Raw genomic sequence first — 13,738 nt, forward strand, 5'->3', positions numbered from 1 at the left:
TAAGGCATAAATATGATATTTGAATTTGCTCTAAGAATAGCGTCCCCTAGCGATTTTCGCACATGATTGTAATATTTCATTACTAAAATTATACAGTCGATAAAAAAATAGATTTAAGATTATGAAAAATCCATAATCTTGGTATAAATAAATAATTTAAAATATATATTAATTTAAACTATATTTTTTAATATTTTTAATTAATTAAATATTAACTTCTTAAATATTTGTTTGGGAATTTTATATTTCTATATAAGAGGAGATATGGTTGGTTGCATAAAAATATACCAATTTATGGTATGATATTATTATTTTCAAGTTTTAGTATAATATATTTGATACAATTTGAGTGGGTCTAATGGTTAATTGCATGTGTTTCTTTCTAAAATGTTTCAAGTTCAAAACCATAAGGATAGAATATGTATGCCTTCTTAGACTTAACAGTCAAATAAAAAGCCCCTTATCCCACAAACAAAAAAGTCTCATACACTAATATGATTGACTGTAACCTTAAAATTAAATAATAATAATAACTATTTTCAAATAAATCTCATAAACATTATCCCAATCTCACTTTATTCCTATAAATATTATAAACATTATCCCACTTCAATTATTCAAAATCATAAATTATTCCTATAAATATTATAAACATTATCCCACTTCAATTATTCAAATCATAAATTATCGCACTTCAATTATTCAAATCATTAATTAATCTCACAAATGATATCTAATATCTTAGATTCCACAAGAAATTAAAAATTTAATATCTTAGATTCCACAAGAAATTAAAAATTTATAAAACTTGTTAAAAAAATATTTTGATATACACCTGTATATACTATAAACACAAAAGCTTAGGTGTTTTGATCAAAATATTATGATCATGTCAACTGTACACAATAAAGATCAAAACATTCATGATCACGTCAACTGTACACAATAATTGTACTTTTTCTCTGGAGACCTGCAACACCAAAATATGCTATTACAACAATGTTCTTCATGTTCCTTTGCAAATCCAAAAACCCCAAGGTTCATTTCAATTTCCTGAAACCCCCGGAACTTCCTGTGACAGCCATTCTGTACAAGATTCCATGTAATTCCATATTGGAATCAAAACTCCCCTGCACCCACAATCCACATTATACTATTTTATCAACAATCTACTAGCCAGACCAGACTCCAGAGCCATATAAAAATTCTTCCCACATTCAAGCGTTCCACACACCTTTCACCTTTTGTCCTTTTCTTCTACCTTCGTCTGAATGGGGATCGTCAAACTCTTTTTCCAGCTTTGTAGCAAATTGTTGGTTTCCTTTGCCATGCCGTAACGAATAGAATGGGAGTTCAGTGAATCGCTTCAAATAAGATTTGCTTAACCCAAACTTCTTAGCCATGGGACAACTGATTTCATGTGCCAATTCCAAAAGATTACCTCAAACTACAACCACAGTTTCCTCAGTGGCGAAATTTGTAATAGGCACCATTGTTTCTGGCTCGGAAGCTTGTGCCGCTGAATCTAAGAATAGGTGTGTAAAATGCGACTCAGGCAGCCCACAGGCCTGAAGCCTCGCAGAACTCATGTATGTCAAAACAATTAACTTGTATTCCCGCAGTTCATTCACAGGAGGGCAATAATACATTTCCTCTTCTCTATTGTAGCAACAGTAGGAGTAAATCTCTGGTGGCACTTCATCATATAAATCACGAAACTTTGCATTCAACCTGAAGATCTCGGTATCCTCGATGGGAGAGCCGATGAATCTTTTGAGAAGAGAGTCGGATGTGCCACTGAAAGGCGTGCAGGCGAGAATCCTGGCATCTGGATAGTTCTCATGGATTTGCAGTATTGCTTCAGTAATAGTTGCAGTGGTGCCTGTACGAGGCTTTCCATAGACTATTTAAGGTGGAGAACCGTTGCATTTGAGTATACCCTTAATTGCACTTAGCTGATCTGAATTAAGCAATGGATTGAAAGGAGTATCAAGTCCTGTATCTGTTTCTCTATGTTCAGGATATAAGGTCTGCACTGTCCTTGAAGGGGATTTGCTTCGAAATAAAAAGCTTTTGCTCAGGTTCTTTATTTTTGCAATTGCATGATGTCCACTTATTATGTTGCTTCTGTTTAACGAAAACCTAGCCTCATACTCAATGTCGAAATTCACTTTAAATCGGTTTTCGAATGTCACGAATACTTTTCTCTTGTCGACCTTATTGATGCAACCCTGTTTCAATCGTTTCAGAAAGGTTGAAAATATTCGGTGGAGAAAAATGCAGAGGCAGTTGTAAAGTCCATCGAATCAAAATTGCATACAGAGAGTAGAAAAGCACTGACCTTATATTCCTTGCCCTTTTTATTAGGATCCTTGACGCTGACATAATCTAGTGTAGAGGGTGAACGGCCTCCACTCTTCTTCTTCCCACCACCCTGCAATGTAAGTACTACTAGTAGCTGGGACTGCTTGTCAATTCTCATCTTCACCATTACGCTTTGTTCATTCAATTCCTGTGCTTCCACAGCAAAAACAAACCATTCTGTGTGAATTTTAATGATAAGTTTTAAGCTCCCATACAACATAGCTGAGGACCGTTGCATTATGTGTGTAAGTTCAAGACATATTTTCCTCTCCATGTTACGACATAGTTAAACCAGTGTAGATTCTTGTGCTAAGAGAATCCAGGGGCTGTAGAGCTAAGCTTAGATAGGTGCCTTGCTTGTTTCAGCATGATGGCCTATCAATATTTGTGGAGTTATAGTTCTATTAATGTATTCGGATCGTACATGCGAATCCAATGATTGACATATACTGCTCCACTGTAATGGAGTTATAGCTCCACAAGTATTTGTTGCCAAAGAAAAATAATTAATTAAAATGTTATTAATGAACAATATTCGAGGTTTAATCACTAAATATCTTCAAAGTGAAGAGTGTAATGACCTTAATCAAAGTTTACCTATAACTCTAATGTTGGCATGGGGAGATAGGTAAATAATGAGTTTGCTAACTTAAAGACAAAATAGTGGTTCCCCTCTTTTGGACTTATTTCATAATGGCTCCCCTTTTTTGGATTTATTTCTCTATGCTTTTTCGTTTCTTTGAATTGTGGGTGTTTTCCTTGAATTCATTTTCGTTTTGTTATCTATATAGTGAAGTTGTTGGATTGGGGAGAAGAAACAGGAACAGAATCTGAAGTTGTTCAAATAAGGGTTTGATTTCAACAAGAAGCAGTTGTCTGGCACAAGCTTGATCGTCTCACAAGAAGCCTCAAAGAAACTTGTGAACGCATATTCCTTACATTCATTTTGGCAGTGAAATTTTGTAGTATTGACATTGATTTATTATATTGGGTTTTCGAAATGTAAAATTTATGAATTCATACAACGCTTACACTTCAGAAGTAGCTTATGATGTTTTCCTACGTTTATATTAATATGATTGGATGTTGCAGTTCATTGGAGCTTCAATGAAACTTCAGAACATAGAATCTACCAGAACAAAATTCTCTCAATCATAACCCTATTCAGGTCCTAACAAGGACTTGTTGTGTTGTGGTAGAATATATACCTAGGGAACACTCAAGAACTTTCTCATAAAAAATAGGCTAAAGAAGTTGGCTTTTAAAGTTGTTATTAATATAGCTTTGGACTTTCAAGAGGCTGATTTTTATTTCCTTAAGCTCCAAAATAAAAATAAAGACACAGTCTAATTTAACTTATTATGGATGTTAAAATCAAACTATAATTTAGCCTACTACGTGTTGGCATAAAGAGCAATAAAGATCTTGTTGGATTGTATTCATAGAGTTGTATAGAGTTGTATTAGCAATTGCATGATGCTTACTTTTATTAATTGTTTTATCATTTATGTCATTGAATCTCGCAGGTTTATCTATCTTCCTTCAAAGAGGATTGTACCCAAGGACATGAGAAAATAAAATATTTATTAGATAAATCTCGAATCACCAAAATAGTTGATTTTGGTGTAGCTCGTGTGAGCACATAATCCAAAGTACATGACTAGTAAAACAAAGACACCTGTTTAACTAATTTATATTAGAAATAAAAATGATATTACGTCCAAAACTATTTTGGAAATCAATGACACATCATGAGAGAAGTTGTATCCAAATATTACATAACCTTTATTCCATATTCATTTTAGTTACTTGAACCTTTAAAAATGTAAATATAGATTTATTTATGATGTGGTAATTGAAATATAATATCAATAAATCTAAATATAGTGTTATTTATTTTTATCTCAATTGAAATATAATATCAAGAACTACTCATCCATAAATGAATTAAAAAAAAAATCTCCCTATATTTCAGCAGAACCAGTCTCTTCCATCATGTTGAGTCTTATCCAATGGAGCTTTGCAATTTGAACTCCCAAGCTTGAAATCCATAACCTTCCATAGTTACCCCAAATTGGGTTTGTCTTATTTTTGCTTTACATATGTAGCAATATGCAAATGCTCTACATTTTACTCAAATTAGCATTCATGCAAAAGCATAAATAAGGATTCTTATTCGCGATAAGAACTATTAGAGACCATTGGAAGTGTTGAAGTGCACATACACATGAAAAGGTTCATTTCAACTTTAGGATGAACCTAACATAAAATATCATATGTTTTTAGTGAACACATTTGAAACATGCTTATTATTTATGAGACCTGTCTTTGTTCTCTTTTCAAAATTTAAAAATGAAAGGGTTGTTACATATATGAGAAAATTTGCATGTTTGTGTATAATGGTTCGATTTCATATGGATGCACATGAATATTAGTTCTTTTTTTTTTTTGTATATTTATGTATTTTTGGGTGACCAATTTTTTTTATTTTTTATTTTATTAGTCTCCTCCTAAGGAAAAATAATAAAATAATGGTTAAAATAATAAAATACAAGTTATAAATTTAGGAGTCAAAAGAAGAAACCTACTTTTATTAATTGTGTTTTTTTCTTATCTCCTTGTAGGTTTACTCAAATTTCAAGTGTAGACACTCATTGGATGCAGTATTAAAGTCCACATCCAACGAGTACCCATTATGCATACTTTTGAGAAGACCAACATTGATAAGCCAAAAATACAATTAAAAAAAAAGTATTTTTTCTTCTTTTCCATCCAAAATGTTTACATGTACCTCTTTTTAAATTTAAAGGATTTTGACTGGTTTACATATTATGACATGGAAATTACATGAGAATTTCATGGGCACTTTTAGGCTGAAATTTCCTCTAATGTGTAACCCTGCTTATTTCGTATTCTTGTTTTCCCTTTGACTTAGGAATTTTTCATTTTCTTACAAGGTTTTAAGTCATCTATTCTTAAAGAATGAAAATATCAATCATCATTAAAGTAAGTTTATTCAGTAGTGAGTTTGGAGTACCAAGTCGTTAACTAGCATTCCATTCCCATTGGGTCTGCCAACACTCTTCCCCACCTCCATGGCATGCTTTCCAAAATGGATAAGGTTTCTCAAATCAATAAGGGAATCCAGAGGTTGTGCCTCCACCCTCAAATCAACAAGGGAATCCCAAGGTTGTTCCTCCACCCTCAAATCAACAAGAGAATCCAGAGTTCGTGCCTCCATCCTCAAATAAACAAGGGAATATAGAGCTTCTTGTGAAAACAAGAAAACAAGCATAAGGACTAAATAATTTCTCCTACAAGGAATTCAAGGAGCAGGTCCCCATCCAAGTTCTTAATGAATCGAGAGAAAAACGTCTCCACCCTTCATACTTACAAGGATTCCAAAGACCACCATTCTCACCTAAGACCTATTCTTCCACCTCACAATGCTTAACTAAGTAATGTCTCTTCTTCCTTGCACTTTATTTGCATCATAGAGTTATTCCTCTTTTTGTTTCTGCTCAATAACCTATTCTTGTGTTATATCAAATTTTCTCTCTTTTTAAAAATTCAATCTTCCTCTATGAGAGAGAGTGTTCTTTTTCCAAAACACTTTTTACTTTTTTCTATCCGGAATTTAGTCCCACTCTCTCAAGAATGCTTCTCTTTTCCATCGACTGTTAAAATCGTCTTTGGTTTTGTGGGATGAAAATGTTGTCGCCCCTCCTTTCTCATCCACAGTGGTTCCATCCAGTGTGGTGGTGGTAAATGTTGTGTGTTATCACTTCCTTCCACACCACTTTAGGTTGGATACCTACTATGTCCCCAACTTCCCATTCATGCCATCTCTCATTCAATTTCATCCTTTTCCTTGCATATTTTTCCAAGGAAAGCATGGTCTCTTGTCCTCTTTCTTCAACTCAATTAATTTGGAAAACTAGTCCATTTAAGGCACACCATCCAAGTTTCAATGGTTTTGAAGAAAAAATTCAAGCTCCTTGTTGATGAACCTCAACAATTTTAAAATTCCGTAAGCCAATGTGAGTGTTGGTCTTCCCATTTCCAACTCCATGTTCCATCTGAATTTTCCATCATGAGCCCTTGTGAAATCAAAAGAAATCCTACCTTCTTTATCTCATAACATTTTCATGCATTTTGACTCCTAGTCCTATTGGTGTAAATGTGCCATGGACTCTCTTGTTGGTTCCTCTTTAGTCTCAAAACACAAGGAAAGAAAAAATAATTGTATTCTTATTTCAAAGAATAGAAGACTACATTATGTTTTGAAAGGAGAAGGTTCTTCTCGTTTAAAGGAGAGATATATGCAATTTTTTGTTACCAAAATGTTATAAGCAAAAAGAAACATTTTTTCTTTCCTTAAGTCCTCATACATCTTTGGTGCTACAAATTAAGAGGAAAAATGCGAAGACTGATCCGGATTTAAGCAGGAACGCAATAGATTACAGAGATAACCATAAATACAGAGATGCGATAACCATAAAAACAGAGATGCAGTGGAAATAATACTTCATTTCATTAATGGAGAATACTGAAATATGCTTACAAATAGAAATAACCCAGCTAGGGCGATGCTAGCTTATCTCTGAGAAGAGATGTGTCGGCTACATGCCTCTGAATTGTTTCGAATTGTCTTTACAATGAAGCTCGAAGGCCTATTTATTATTGAGAAACAATGGAAAACCCTTCACATTCCAAAACCTAACCCTAGAAGATGAAACGCCAAATTGTGAGCCCCGTTTTGGGGTGAGTTGGACAGCCAACTTCCCGGGGTCGCGAATTGGTCGTCTTATCTCCGTTTGACACGCATGATAGCCCGTTGGAAAGATCTCTTCGAGGACTACGACGGAAAAGACGATTTTTATCAAAAAAATCGCTAGCGGTGGATTTCCCAAAAAACGTCGTTTAGGGCCTCAAAACGGCTCCGGAAGTTTAGGACCCGAAAAACTACTAAAAATAGTAAACTGCATTATAATTAAGGAAAGTGAAAAACTGAAAGAGATAGTTGTGGGGGTCCAAATGGGATAGGTGGGTGGCCACCAACGTCCACCTGGATCATTCCTCCCCCCTTAGGAAGCAATGGTCCCCATTGCGTTGAGTTCCTCCCTGAGATGAGGAAGCTTCTGCTGAGCTGGGTCTCTGGTGAGTTGTTCTGCAATCTCTAATGTGTCCAGAAATGGTGGGAAGCATGGTCGACGACGGTCCACATTGAACACTCGGTGCAAGCGAAGGAATGGGGGAATGCTTTGCTTCAAAGCATTGTTGCCCGTAGCCTTGGTACCAGTGTAAGGACCATGTCGGAGTGGCCTGAGCTTCTGATGGGTTCTGGTAAGGCGTTCTTTCTGTCGATGCAACCAAACTTTGTTCCCCACCTGAAACTTGTGTGGTACCCCCGTGGGTGAGAAGAAGTTGTTCGTGTGTTCTGTTCTGACTGTATCCCTCTGTTGCTGCTGCTGTGTGGAGGAACCCTTCGTGGGGGTCATGGAGGTAGCAACGATCTTCCCCTTACTTCGGGAGCGAACCAGACAGAAAATAAATTTCCTAGTCTGTGAGATGAGCTTGTTGCCTTTCTTAGCAGTGATCAAAGAGGTGGCAGTAGGTGGGGCTACCTCCGGTATCCTGTATAATGAATTATCCAAAGAAATAATGACAGCGCGAGGCCTTGACTCATACACAGCATGTCACCTCCACAAGTATGGCTGACCTAATAGTACATCAAAAACATCCAGAGGTGTAACATCACATAATACCTCATCTGTGAAGGGCTTGATGCTGTAGGGAAGGCGGCACTGCTGGCGAACTTTGACATCTCGTCCTTCTTGAAGCCACCTGATACTGTACGGTTGCGGGTGTGGTGTAGTCGGTAGGCCCAACTGCTTCACGACCTCTGGTGAAATGAGGTTCTTTTGGCTGCCACTATCGACAATGAATTGCAGTGGCGAACCCTTCACCCACATTTGTGAGTGGAAAAGACATTCCCCCTCCTCTCGCTCTTCGGGCTCATTCTTCTGGATCTTGTCAGTGGCAACAGTGGCACTAGGATCCGCATCAATGATCTGCTTCCCTTTGTCATTCCCCTTGTTGGGTTCTGGCTCAGAGTCGGAACATGCATCTGATTCGGAAGCCTTCAACTCGGCCACCAGCGACTGCTTGGTCCGACACTCACTTGTGTTATGAGTGGGACTCTTGTGGAACTCACAACACTTTCCTATGTCCTTCTTCGGCTTCGTGGCGGTGTTCTTTTCTTGCGGCTACGAGGGGTTGTCTTGGGTCACCCCGCCTTGGCTTTGTCCTTTAGGCTTTGGATTTGTAGATCCAAAGTCTCACTTCTTCTGTTTGAAATTTTGCTCGATTTTGACAGCGTATCAGTATGCTGTGCCGAGTGAGGAGATGTTCAAGAACTCCATCTCTTCCTGGATGTATCTGTGTAGGCAGCCACAGTATTTGAGTACCAGATGCAGCTCAGAATCTTTGATACCCAACTGTGTGCGAAGGGTATGAAAAATATTTGTGAACTCTGGCACATCTTGGTCTCATCCCTGCCGCAGTGTGGTCCATTTGATGTATTTGTCCTCATAGCTTTTGAAAGGGTAGTACTGCTCCTTGATGGCATCCCGGAAGTCATTCCAAGTGGGGGCGGATGAAAACAGTGAGCCTGTACTTTCATCCTTCTGCTCGCAGTATGAATCCCACCAGTCCTTGACGTGGGGGGCTGCTTTGAGAAGAGCAAAAATAATCTTTTCCCGACTTGAAAATTCATGAACAGAAAAATACCCATCTAGCGAATTTAACCATTTATCTACGACATCTACGTCTATTTGACCCTCGAAGATGGGGATTTCAAAATTAACTTGTACCTTAAACGGTGTGGCATTTCCAGAGTAGCTGTTGGAAGCCGATGCGTCACCTCTGGGTAGCCGTTGAAGGATCTGCGCAAAGCTATCCATCATCGCGTTCCTTTGCCGCTCCTTTGCCGCTCGAGGGCTTCTTCGAGCAAGATTCTGATAGGATCTCCTGCCCCCTCATCTTTCTTCTCATCCGCCATGGGAGGTCGTCGAGATTTGCGAAGCTAGTCATTTTAGTCATCATTTGGAACCAATTAATGACCAAATAAATATAACTAAATTTCGGTCGTGTTATAAGATACTGTAAATTAGCTACTACTAGTCGTATCTATGCAAAATTTAGTCATTATTTGTAGTCACAAATTTATCATTTACGGTAGTCATTTATCTTTTTTTGGGTATTTTCATATTCATTATATAAAGCATTGATTTAGTAGTTTATACTCATTTCATTTACTTTCATTATCAATCATTATAAACAACTGATTTAGTCATATATTCATTTTATTTGTGTTCATCATTAACTAATATAAACTACTAATTTAGTAGTTTTAGATTGATTTTATTTGTTTATTATTAATCAACATAAATTAATTAGCATGGTTTTGCAACTAAATTAAAAATATGTCATACAATATTCATGTTCATCTAATATGAACACAAAAAGTCACATATGTTAATTACAATACTAAAAATAGCAATTACAACTATAAATAATTTCAACCACAAATTATATTATATGAAATGTCAAATATTAATACAATATGAGTTTCCAACTTAATATTGGTTGGACTAAAATTTACACATGAAATATTATTTCATAACTTCAAAACATTATCGTTGTGTTGTCGAGGCATTACAGGTGAATTCGCCAACTCTAAAGACTTGACCATCAGTCTGTATGTCTATGTCTCATGTGGGATATTGGCTTTCAAAGTATCACTAGCCTAGTTCTCTATTGTCTCAAAAATGCCTTCCACTCCACCAAGAGCCTGAATAACATATGTTCAATAATTATTCAGATTCCATATCTTCCCATCATGTCTTTGATAAGTCCACCAAAATGGATTTTGTTTCAACACTTGATATTTTTTGAAGCCTATTCGTACCCTTGAACCTTTGTCATAGGTCAGTGTGTTTATCTTTTTGAAAGAGAGTATTAATGCGAGGAATACCTTGGTTCCATGAATCCTGTAATATCGAAGTAGAAGAAGTAAGTGTTGTAAACAAATTAGGTTCAATAATTATAAAGAGAATCCAATAAAAAGAGCACCTCAAGGTCCTCGAGTTTTAATTGTCTATTCTGAGCTCATGCTTCCTGCCTCTTTAAAATATATTCATCCTAAACACATTTAGAGTGTATGAATTCACTCTCCCAGGGCTACCATAGACCATATTGTTATCTCAACACACAACTTTGAACTTGCGCTTTGAAACAGCTTAAACAAGAGACAAATTTCCTACACATACCTATATGTATTGATATAGATTTGGAATAAGTTGATCTTTCTCATGGCACATGCCACTACGAAAGTGTAACTCTAACATCTATATATAGACTATAGTGTAGGTCACTTTGTGGGATTAAAATATGGCCCATTGATAGCATTCCAATCCTTCCAATTTCCTTAGATGTATAAAAGATAACATGAGGAAACCTAATTTACAGAACATATTTTTTCAGAATAATATTCAAATATAGCCAGGAAATTTAAGTTTACTGAGTATTTCCTTTGTGCATATTATTGTCCTTTTCCTATGAAAAGAGACAAGATACATGCCTGTCATCTTGGAGTTCAAACCAATATGTGTACGTGTTTGAATTTTATTTTCACATTTGACAAGGAGATCAAGAAACCCTTGTCTATGAATTGTTGTTTCATGGAAATAGGCTATGAGCCATGCACCAGTCAAAGAAGAAAAAATGTTACATAATAAACATCTAAAATAAGAAAATGTATTCAAATTGACAATCTAAAATACATTGGAGCATCATGCAATCAAAGACATGAAAATTTTGTACAATTTAGTATGCAATAACTAGAAGCACTTACATATTAGTGCAATATTCCATTTGTTTATGATTTTGGTAAAGGTTGTTGACCTTGATGACATGAGGATCTACCTAACATGATTCTCAAACACCACCGTGTGTTCATCATCAACTCACAAGAAAGCAATAACAGTGCACTCTTTAGTCTACTCATTTTACGAATTCGAGACTACATACTTCGTAGTGTTAAATTCTTCTTGAGACATTATTATATTTGGTAATATTCAAAATTCAAATCCAGACCTACACATAAAAAGTCCACAAAAAAATTTACCTTTTAGCCCTTTTCATAAAACATATAGCTTATCAATACATAGAAACAAGTAAACTAGTTGGGCAAGGATGACTTAAATGTTGAAAAGAAAATTTGGCTTCTCTTTGCTAAAAATAGAGACAAAATTATTCTCCCATTCTAATGTTTTGATACTACGAGGGAAATTGTTCTTCATATCCCAGAAAACACTCCTCCCAAGGTTAACTACAAAATCTTCAAGAGACTAGACATGGTTGATTTTAGATTTGAATAATCTCAAGTGCCTCAAGATTTTACTGAAAGAAATAAAAACAACAAACCAAAGGAAAAAAACACCACTTTAACATCATGTTTCATAAGCCTCATGTGAGCATCTCTAGGCTAGCACTTTTTTTTGTTGTAGCTAACCATGTTTTATTTGTTCAGATCTAGATTTATTGTAAGGTACCACTACATAAGATCCATTGCCTCTTCATGAGTGAATCTAAAAAGAATGTGCATCTTGTCAATATTACAAGAATACAATCTTATAGGATATCTCGTATCCACTTTTAAATCCCAGTAAGTAATAAATTAATTTGGAATTTGTGGAGGACCAACTATTTCACTTACCCGAGTCAAACCAAATACCAAGGGAGCCAAGACCAAGCCATAATATTGCATAACAGAGGAAAACTGAAGACCTCGAATTAGCCCATATGAATTGGTATGGCTCATATATTAGTATTATAGAACAATGTTGTTTTTGCAGTGACATAATTGACAATGTTGTGGTCGAGCACCAAATGTAGAAGCCTACAATAATTATTAATTTGGATTCTAGAAAAATAACTGAATCAAGAGAAATATTTTCAGTACTCACAAACTAACAACATAAAACAAAAAAAATTACCTACTTAACATTGCCTGATCTATTTTTTCAAAGAAATTTTCAGATTTTGTCTGAAGCATCACAACACATTGAGCTTCACTGGTATTCCATATATCCTGCAAACTAATGATTCGTTGACACCACTTATATACCAAAAGAGGAGGTGGCTCTAAATCTGTAGGTTTGATCCAATTTGGAAAGAGATGGAATTTGTCACCTTCATACCAAATACATTGATCAAGATATGCATTTGTAATTTTATCAAGGGGTTCAATTTCATACATAGGGATCAAATTGCTATACAAGTCCATACACTCAATGCCCACCTACAATGTGAAACACAACCGGTCATTAGAAACCCAGACAGACAACATCTCAATGTCATTGATTTAGCATCTGGAAGTGATTAGTTATACGAAATACTTCTGTGAAGGCACGTTGTGTAAGAATATGACATTTGATACACAATAATGCCTCATGTGGATTATCATATGCATGCTCGATAAGACCCAACTCTTCGCTCTGTTGTTGATTTTATTGGACAACAACACTATAATATTCTTTAAATCCAAGTAAATCAATGATTTTTATGATTTTTATAATTTTTTCTAAGGATGCAACATGCTTGTGATTCTTTAAATAACTTGCAAAACAACTCACTTCAATCACTTAACCAATATGACCTACAACAAAAGAAGCATGAATAATAAATGCATAAATAAGAGATGCAAGTGAAAAAGACATTCAAAGGAAATAAATAAATTATACAAGAGGGATATGAGGCTCCTGGTATGGCCAAGCCCAAGGAAACTTAGAGTCCTATGAAGGAAACCAAGCTTTAGAAGTTAAAAATGGCACCAAACTTCATTATTTGAATCAATCCAAGTACATCCCTGCTAAAAATGATAGTGGAGCAGCTAAATAACAAGTTTTATCCACAAGATGACTAAGAAATGCATGCCCCTATAGGCCAATTAGAATTGGTACTTATAAAAAGTGATGAGGGAGCATTCTCCTTGAAAGGAGGCAACTTTTCCCTCCAAAATCCCTCAAAAAGTGGATCTGGTTCTCAATACTAGGAATCTTCATTAAATGATAGGGAAAACATTCCTAGATTTTCTCAATCAGTGGAACCCCAGAATTTGTTAATAATTTCATGATATATTGTTAATTTATTATCCTATCTTGGTCCTCCTGTTGCAGGGATAAAGTCCCTAAATTATCTCATCCTCCAAATCTTCATAATCTTCCCAATATTCTCACAATATTCTACAAAATAAATAATATTAGGCACATATATGAAATTATCTCTAAACCTTCCTAATGAACACATT

At 35.6% G+C, this 13,738-nt stretch overlaps 1 pseudogene; it reads right to left on the reverse strand.

Moving 5' to 3' along the window:
• Nucleotides 1–970: 970 nt before the first annotated feature.
• LOC149188353 (putative RNA helicase SDE3) lies at nt 971–2,491 on the reverse strand (annotated as a pseudogene).
• Between the last annotated feature and the right edge of the window lie 11,247 nt (nt 2,492–13,738).

Source organism: Pinus tabuliformis, chromosome 3_1, assembly GCF_031772625.1.
Source record: "Pinus tabuliformis cultivar Carrire ecotype Pingquan chromosome 3_1, CPIR1, whole genome shotgun sequence".
NCBI classification, from domain to species: Eukaryota; Viridiplantae; Streptophyta; class Pinopsida; order Pinales; family Pinaceae; genus Pinus; species Pinus tabuliformis.